Raw genomic sequence first — 9000 nt, 5'->3', positions numbered from 1 at the left:
GGAAACATTATTACATTTCTGTTAGTCACATGTCTGTGGAACTTGTTCACTTTATGTCTCAGTTGTTGAATCTTGTTATGTTCATACAAATATTTACACATGTTAAGTTTGCTGAAAATAAAAGCAGTTGAGACAGTGAGAGGACATTTCTTTTTTTTGCTGAGTTTAGAATGCTGATCCAGATTATGTTTACATTCATAGAATGCTGATCCAGATTATGTTTACATTCATAGAATGCTGATCCAGATTATGTTTACATTCATAGAATGCTGATCCAGAGTTGTCATGTTTATGTTCATAGAATGCTGAGCTAGATCATGCTCCGTTTTCTATTTGATAAATAGCATCCATCTGTAAAAATGCTACAGTAAGATACCTTAGAAATGTATCAGTTAGCTGATATATTGTTAAAACTTTTTTTATGTTCTTATTTACACAACTATTTATCTGTGTTTACTATAAAGATTAATTATTTTAGAAAAAAAAAATGTGCTCCTCTATTTCGCCATCTGATCAAAGATTTGACTGCAGCAGGAGTTTTTAGGTTTCATATTCTGACCAGAAGGGGCAGGGGTATATAGGTTTCATATTCTGACCAGAAGGGGCAGGGGTATATAGGTTTCATATTCTGACCAAAAGGGGCAGGGGTATATAGGTTTATTATTCTGACCAGAAGGGGCAGGGGTATATAGGGGTAGTTGAATGTGTACACTCAGGTTGCTCACTGAAATGATAAACAGGCTCTTGAATAAAACAGCTGTGAGCAACTTTAATCATGGATGAGGAAAGTCAACCTAGTGTTCTGACCATGCTAATGATGTGGCATAACAAATATTCACCGACCAGACCTGCCTTATACACTTATACACTTATTATCAGGTTATTGGTAATGTATGATAGCCGTCTTTTTGACAACTCACTTTATAGTCCATTTTGTCTCCTTATTTTTACATAAAAAAGGGATGTTGCTGTCTGGAATGAGGTCCAAATGAGAGAAAGAAGGACAATTGCAGCAGTTAAACTTCTAAGAATACTGAAAGTGTAAATATTACACTATACTCTTCCCTGGAATATGCTTTAAAATACAAAATGGAGGGTCTTCTTTGTGCTTTATAAGATAAAATCTCCTTGCATTGGTAAAAAGTTCCAGCCGCTTCCATGTGCCCTTTTTGTTTTCAACTGAAAGTAACTTTGTTTTACAGCCAGCCAGAGAGGAGCAGTTGGACTGATTGCCCTGTAAATGCAGCGTGAATAAAGTGGCTCCAATAGGGACCAGTGAAAAGTATTTGTTGGACAGTTGTTTTCACATACCATGCTTAGCTTTTAACTTAACCTTTTTCAGTCACACAATGGCTTTTCGCTGAGTTGGAAAATACCAGGAGACAGGTAAATAATTTGGAGTCACACTCAAAATTAAAGTGGAAAACCACACTACAGGCTGATCCAACTTTGATGTAATGTCCTTAAAACAAGTCTAAATGAGACTCAGTAGTGTGTGTGGCCTCCACATGCCTGTATGAACTCCCTACAACGTCTGGGCATGCTCCTGATGAGGTGGCGGATGGCTTCCTGAGGGATCTCCTCCCAGACCTGGACCAAAGCATCCGCCAACTCCTGGACAGTCTGTGGTGCAATGTGGCATTGGTGGATGGAGCGAGACATGATGTCCCAGATGTGCTCAATTGGATTCAGGTCTGGGGAACGGGCGGGCCAGTCCATAGCATCAATGCTTTCCTCTTGCAGGAACTGCTGACACACTCCAGCCACATGAGGTCTTGCATTAGGAGGAACCCAGGGCCAACCGCACCAGCATATGGTCTCACAAGGGGTCTGAGGATCTCATCTCGGTACCTAATGGCAGTCAGGCTACCTCTGGCGAGCACATGGAGGGCTGTGCGGCTCCCTAAGAAATGCCACCCCACACCATGACTGACCCACCGCCAAACCGGTCATGCTGGAGGATGTTGCAGGCAGCAGAACGTTCTCCTCGGCGTCTCCAGACTCTGTCACGTCTGTCACGTGCTGAATTGGTCCACCCACACAGACAGCATCGTGAAGAAGGCGCAGCAGCGCCTCTTCAACCTCAGGAGGCTGAAGAAATTCGGCTTGTCACCAAAAGCACTCACAAACTTCTACAGATGCACAATCGAGAGAATCCTGTCGGGCTGTATCACCGCCTGGTACGGCAACTGCTCCGCCCACAACCGTAAGGCTCTCCAGAGGGTAGTGAGGTCTGCACAACGCATCACCGGGGGCAAACTACCTGCCCTCCAGGACACCTACACCACCCAATGTCACAGGAAGGCCATAAAGATCATCAAGGACAACAACCACCCGAGCCACTGCCTGTTCACCCCGCTATCATCCAGAAGGCGAGGTCAGTACAGGTGCATCAAAGCTGGGACCAAGAGACTGAAAAACAGCTTCTATCTCAAGGCCATCAGACTGTTAAACAGCCACCACTAACATTGAGTGTCTGCTGTCAAAACACTGACTCAACTCCAGCCACTTTAATAATGGGAATTGATGGGAAATTATGTAAAATATATCACTAGCCACTTTAAACAATGCTACCTAATATAATGTTTACATACATATACATATGAGATGAATAATGTAGGGTATATACTGTACTCTATATCATCTACTGCATCTTTATGTAATACATGTATCACTAGCCACTTTAACTATGCCACTTTGTTTACATGCTCATCTCATATGTACAGTGCCTTGCGAAAGTATTCGGCCCTCTTGAACTTTGCGACCTTTTGCCACATTTCAGGCTTCAAACATAAAGATATCAAACTGTATTTTTTTGTGAAGAATCAACAACAAGTGGGACACAATCATGAAGTGGAACGACATTTATTGGATATTTCAAACTTTTTTAACAAATCAAAAACTGAAAAATTGGGCGTGCAAAATTATTCAGCCCCCTTAAGTTAATACTTTGTAGCGCCACCTTTTGCTGCGATTACAGCTGTAAGTCGCTTGGGGTATGTCTATCAGTTTTGCACATCGAGAGACTACAATTTTTTCCCATTCCTCCTTGCAAAACAGCTCGAGCTCAGTGAGGTTGGATGGAGAGCATTTGTGAACAGCAGTTTTCAGTTCTTTCCACAGATTCTCGATTGGATTTGACTTTGACTTGGTCATTCTAACACCTGGATATGTTTATTTTTGAACCATTCCATTGTAGATTTTGCTTTATGTTTTGGATCATTGTCTTGTTGGAAGACAAATCTCCGTCCCAGTCTCAGGTCTTTTGCAGACTCCATCAGGTTTTCTTCCAGAATGGTCCTGTATCTGGCACCATCCATCTTCCCATCAATTTTAACCATCTTCCCTGTCCCTGCTGAAGAAAAGCAGGCCCAAACCATGATGCTGCCACCACCATGTTTGACAGTGGGGATGAAGTGTTCAGGGTGATGAGCTGTGTTGCTTTTACGCCAAACATAACGTTTTGCATTGTTGCCAAAAAGTTCAATTTTGGTTTCATCTGACCAGAGCACCTTCTTCCACATGTTTGGTGTGTCTCCCAGGTGGCTTGTGGCAAACTTTAAACGACACTTTTTATGGATATCTTTAAGAAATGGCTTTCTTCTTGCCACTCTTCCATAAAGTTTGAAATATCCAATAAATGTCATTCCACTTCATGATTGTGTCCCACTTGTTGTTGATTCTTCACAAAAAAAATACAGTTTTATATCTTTATGTTTGAAGCCTGAAATGTGGCAAAAGGTCGCAAAGTTCAAGGGGCCCGAATACTTTCGCAAGGCACTGTATATACTGCACTCAATACCATCTGCTGTATCTTGCCTATGCCGCTCTGTACCATCACTCACTCATATATCTTTATGTACATATTCTTTATCCCCTTACACTTGTGTCTATAAGGTAGTAGTTTTGGAATTGTTAGCTAGATTACTGTTGGTTATTACTGCATTGTTGGAACTAGAAGCACAAGCATTTCGCTACACTCGCATTAACATCTGCTAACCATGTGTATGTGACAAATACATTTGATTTGATTTTTGATTTGATTTGCTCAGCGTGACCCTGCTTTCATCTGTGAAGAGCACAGGGCGCCAGTGGCGAATTTGCCAATCTTGGTGTTCTCTGGCAAATGCCAACCGTCCTGCACGGTGTTGGGCTGTAAGCACAACCCCCACCTGTGGATGTCGGGCCCTTATACCATGCTCATGGAGTCTGTTTCTGACCGTTTGAGCAGACACATGCACATTTGTGGCCTGCTGGAGGTCATTTTGCAGGGCTCTGGCAGTGCTCCTCCTGCTCCTCCTTGCACAAAGGCGGAGGTAGCGGTCCTGCTGCTGGGTTGTTGCCCTCCTACGGCCTCCTCCACATCTCCTGATGTACTGGCCTGTCTCCTGGTAGTGCCTCCATGCTCTGGACACTACGCTGACAGACACAGCAAACAATGCCACAGCTCGCATTGATGTGCCATCCTGGATGAGCTGCACTACCTGAGCCACTGTGTGGGTTGTAGACTCCATCTCATGCTACCACTAGAGTGAAAGCACCGCCAGCATTCAAAAGTGACCAAAACATCAGCCAGGAAGCATAGGAACTGAGAAGTGGTCTGTGGTCACCATCTGCAGAACCACTCCTTTATTGGGGGTGTCTTGCTAATTGCCTATAATTTCCACCTGTTGTCTATTCCATTTGCACAACAGCATGTGAAATGTATTGTCAATCAGTGTTGCTTCCTAAGTGGACAGTTTGATTTCACAGAAGTGTGATTGACTTGGAGGTACATTGTGTTGTTAAAGTGTTCCCTTTATTTTTTTGAGCAGTGTATTTTTTTTCTCCAGTTTTGTGTCAATAATCAAACAAAGGTCACCGATTAATGCCAATATGCCAGAGTGTTTTGAATGAAGAACTTTGAAACGCTTTGATAAGCATGAAATAAAGGATTGTCAAAAAGTCTGATTTACTTGCATTTATGTTTGGAATTACACTAAACTATAACATTGAGATCTTAATATTCAAAATGTTTAAAATTAAGTTTTGTTTTTGACTAAAGATTCATTCTCTTGCTAAATGTTCTGTTTCCTAAATTTAAAATGTTGTACCCCACGTCTGTAATCTAACAGCCTGTATAAATGTACAAGCACTATAAATCTGTCTGTAATGCATTACATAGTTACAAAATAACCATTTACATACCTATTCATGCTTATAAATGCATTTGCAATGCAATTCCCACAATGTAATGGGTGTAATGCATACTTCTTGTGTAACATTCAGATTTTCAGCTATTGGTAGTGCATTCATCCTTAGGATTTGCTATATGTTTGGAATATGGTGGGATGCCAAATGTGTGTGTGTGTATTGTTTTCTGTATTGTTTTCTGTTGCAAAACTGCTGTAGCGAGTGCACTGGGAGTCGGAAAGCAAGTTCTGGGAGTGCATAATTTAATTAACAAATGAACAAAACACGAACAACACAAAGACAGGAAATTGGAACGCCTGGGGAAGGAACCAAAGGGAATGACATATATAGGGAAAGTTATCAGGGAAGTGATGGAGTCCAGGTGAGTCTGACGAGGCGCAGGTGCGCGTAACGATGGTGACAGGTTTGCGCCATAACGAGCAGCCTGGTGTCCTAGAGGCCAGAGAGGGAGCACATGTGACAGTACCCTTGCCCTGACGTGCGGCTCCTGCTGCAGGACACTGACCAAAGGGACGATCCCGGGGATCCAGAGCGGACCGGTCACTTCCATTGAGGTGCAGAAACCTGATGAACTGGCTGAGGCGTGAGAACCTGATGAGCCGGCTGAGACCTCCCCGGTTGCCTCGGTCGATGCACGGGAACCTGTTCAACAGCTGAGGCATGGGAGCCTATCGATCCCGCTGAGGGTTGGACCAGACATCACCTCCAACACAAAAAGATAAAAAACGGACCCCCTGATGCTTCCCTTTGGTGAGGCGCTATTCTGTAACGATGTGCGCTGGGAGTCAGGAAGCAAGTTCAGGGAGTAAATAATTTAATGAACAAAACACAAGCAACGCACAGACAGTAAGCCGAAACCGAAAAAATAACGACTGGGGAAGGAACCAAAGGGAGTGACATATAAAGGGAAGGTAATCAGGGAAGTGATGGAGTCCAGGTGAGTCTGATAATGTGCAGGAGTGCGTAACGATGGTGACAGGTGTGCGCCATAACGAGCAGCCTGGTGACCTAGAGGCCGGAGAGGGAGCACACATGACAGATGTACATAAGCTGTAGCTCCTAAACATCTTCCCACCATGCAACAGGACGTAGATATCCTTGACAACAACACTGAAGTTTCAACAGTTTTGGCGCCATTCTTCAGATACATTCTTCAGTTTGACATTTATAATTTTGATGTCGTTGGTCAATGATGTTGATTAGATGTGACACTATCTAGTTATCGACTCACAATGTAGCTGCAGGATCTTTTCCTGAACTGTCTTGGATAATGTACTGTATATCCAAGAGATGCCCAGTGGTGGTGTTCTTCAATTTGAACTTTTACTTACATTCAGCCAATTGTTTCAGGCTACGGCTAACAAACTAGCTTAGTTATCTGTAGGTTATTTCTTAAATCCACCCTGGGCCCTCTGTGAAGACAGAATTACTCTGGTCCTAATCTATTTGACCATGACAAGAGAGCAGTTGGTGTTCTGGTTAGTAAAGTCAATGACTTTCCCAGGATCTATTTCATCTGGTCCGATATCCCCCATTTCCTTCATCCGTCTTTCTACAGTCAATGACTTTCCCAGGATGTCATTCATCTGGTCAGATGTCCCCTATTCATCTGGTCAGATATCCCCAGTTTTCCTTCATCTGGCTTCATTTGTCTTCTTGTTCAATTAAAAGGGGAGATGCTGGTGTTGTGGACCACCTTTGGAACATTCTGTGTGTGCACTCTTACTTCTGCATGGATTAGTCTATATGTTTCTTCTGAAAGCCCCTCAATGGCAAGTACAATTTTGACAGATTGTGGAAAGAGGGGAATATGGAAGAAGAAAGGGGATCATGGTTCAACAATGAGCCATCCTTTGTTCATGTATAGGTCACCTGTCATTCCCTACAATGCGGCACCACCCCACTTTCTACCACTACAACCTGGAGCCTTAGATCTCATTCGATGGGCTAAGGATAGGATTTAGGGTTGTGCCAGTGAAGTCTTGGGAAACAAAACTGTTTCTTGCAGGACAATGGAAAGGACACAAAGGGAAGTGGTGGGTTTAAAAGGCAGCGTGTCATCACACACATCTCCAGAAAGGGGAATACTGTTGACACAACACTCTCGACCAATCCGCACACAACCTCTACAGGATCGGTGGGTCCCCCGCGGGACGTTTGAGCTAATGTAGGCTAATGCGATTAGCATGAGGTTGAAAGTAACAAGAAAATTTACCAGGACATAGACATACTGTATCTGATATTGGCAGAAAGCTTAAATTCATGTTTATTTATTTATTTTGCTCCTTTGCACCCCATTAGTTTTTATTTCTACTTTGCACATTCTTCCATTGCAAAACTACCATTCCAGTATTTTACTTGCTATATTGTATTTACTTTGCCATCATGGCCTTTTTTGCCTTTACCTCCCTTCTCACCTCATTTGCTCACATTGTATATAGACTTGTTTATACTGCATTATTGACTGTATGTTTGTTTTTACTCCATGTGTAACTCTGTGTCGTTTTATCTGTCGAACTGCTTTGCTTTATCTTGGCCAGGTCGCAATTGTAAATGAGAACTTGTTCTCAACTTGCCTACCTGGTTAAATAAAGGTAAAATAAAATAAAAAATAAAATAAATAAATGTTAATCTAACTGCACTGTCCAATCTACAGTAGCTATTACAATTAAAGAATACCATGCTATTGTTTGAGGAGAGTGCACAGTTATGAACTTGTAAAGTTACTAATAAACCAATTAGAAAAACTTGGGCAGTCATGATACAAAATGTTGAACAGAAATGCAATGAGTCATTGGATAAGTCTAAGACTTTGCAAATACACTGCTGTCATCTAGTGGCATACATCTCAATTGAGCCTGGGCTGGAATAATACAATATGGCTTTTCTCTTGCATTTCAAAGATGATGGTATTATCTTTTTTACCAGATCTAATGTGTTATATTCTCCTACGTTTTTTACTTAACTAAGCAAGTCAGTGTAGAACAAATATTTATTTAGAATGACAGCCTAGGAACAGTGGTTTATCTGCCTTGATCAGGGGCAGAACTTGCAACCTTTCGGTTACTGGCCCAACGCTCTAACCACTAGGCTACCTGCTGACCCATTCAGTTCACATTTCCATAAACTTCAAAGTGTTTCCTTTCAAAAGACTATTCTTATCTTTGCATCAGGTTCTGAGCTACAGGCAGTTAGATTTGGTTATGTCATTTCAGGCAACAACAAAACATTAAAGGGGTGGATCCTTTTAAAGAGGTTATAAACAGACCACTCCATGCTCCATTCACTATAGCTAAATTGAAACATTTGTCAAGTTGCAGGGGAAATGTTTTTAAATAGATACATTGGTCAAAGTTTGCAGGGTAAATGTATTTGTTAATTGTAGCTAAATAGATACCTTTTTCTAAAATGGATACATTTGTCAAAGTTACAGGGTAAATGTAGCTAAATGGATACATTTGTCAAAGTTGCAGGTTAAATTTATTTAATTGGACATATTTGTCAAAGCTGCAGGGTAAATGTAGCTAAATGGATACATTTGTCAAAGTTGCAGGTTAAATTTATTTAATTGGACATATTTGTCAAAGTTGCAGAGTAAATGTAGCTAAATGGATACATTTGTCAAAGTTGCAGGTTCAATTTATTTAATTGGACATATTTGTCAAAGCTGCAGGGTAAATGTAGCTAAATGGATATATTTGTCAAAGTTGCAGGGTAAATGTAGTCAAATTGATACATTTGTCAAAGTTGCAGGGTAAATGTAGCTAAATGGATATATTTGTCAAAGTTGCAGGGTAAATGTAGCTA

Source organism: Oncorhynchus kisutch, linkage group LG11, assembly GCF_002021735.2.
Source record: "Oncorhynchus kisutch isolate 150728-3 linkage group LG11, Okis_V2, whole genome shotgun sequence".
NCBI classification, from domain to species: Eukaryota; Metazoa; Chordata; class Actinopteri; order Salmoniformes; family Salmonidae; genus Oncorhynchus; species Oncorhynchus kisutch.
Note: the sequence above shows the minus strand (reverse complement) of the source record.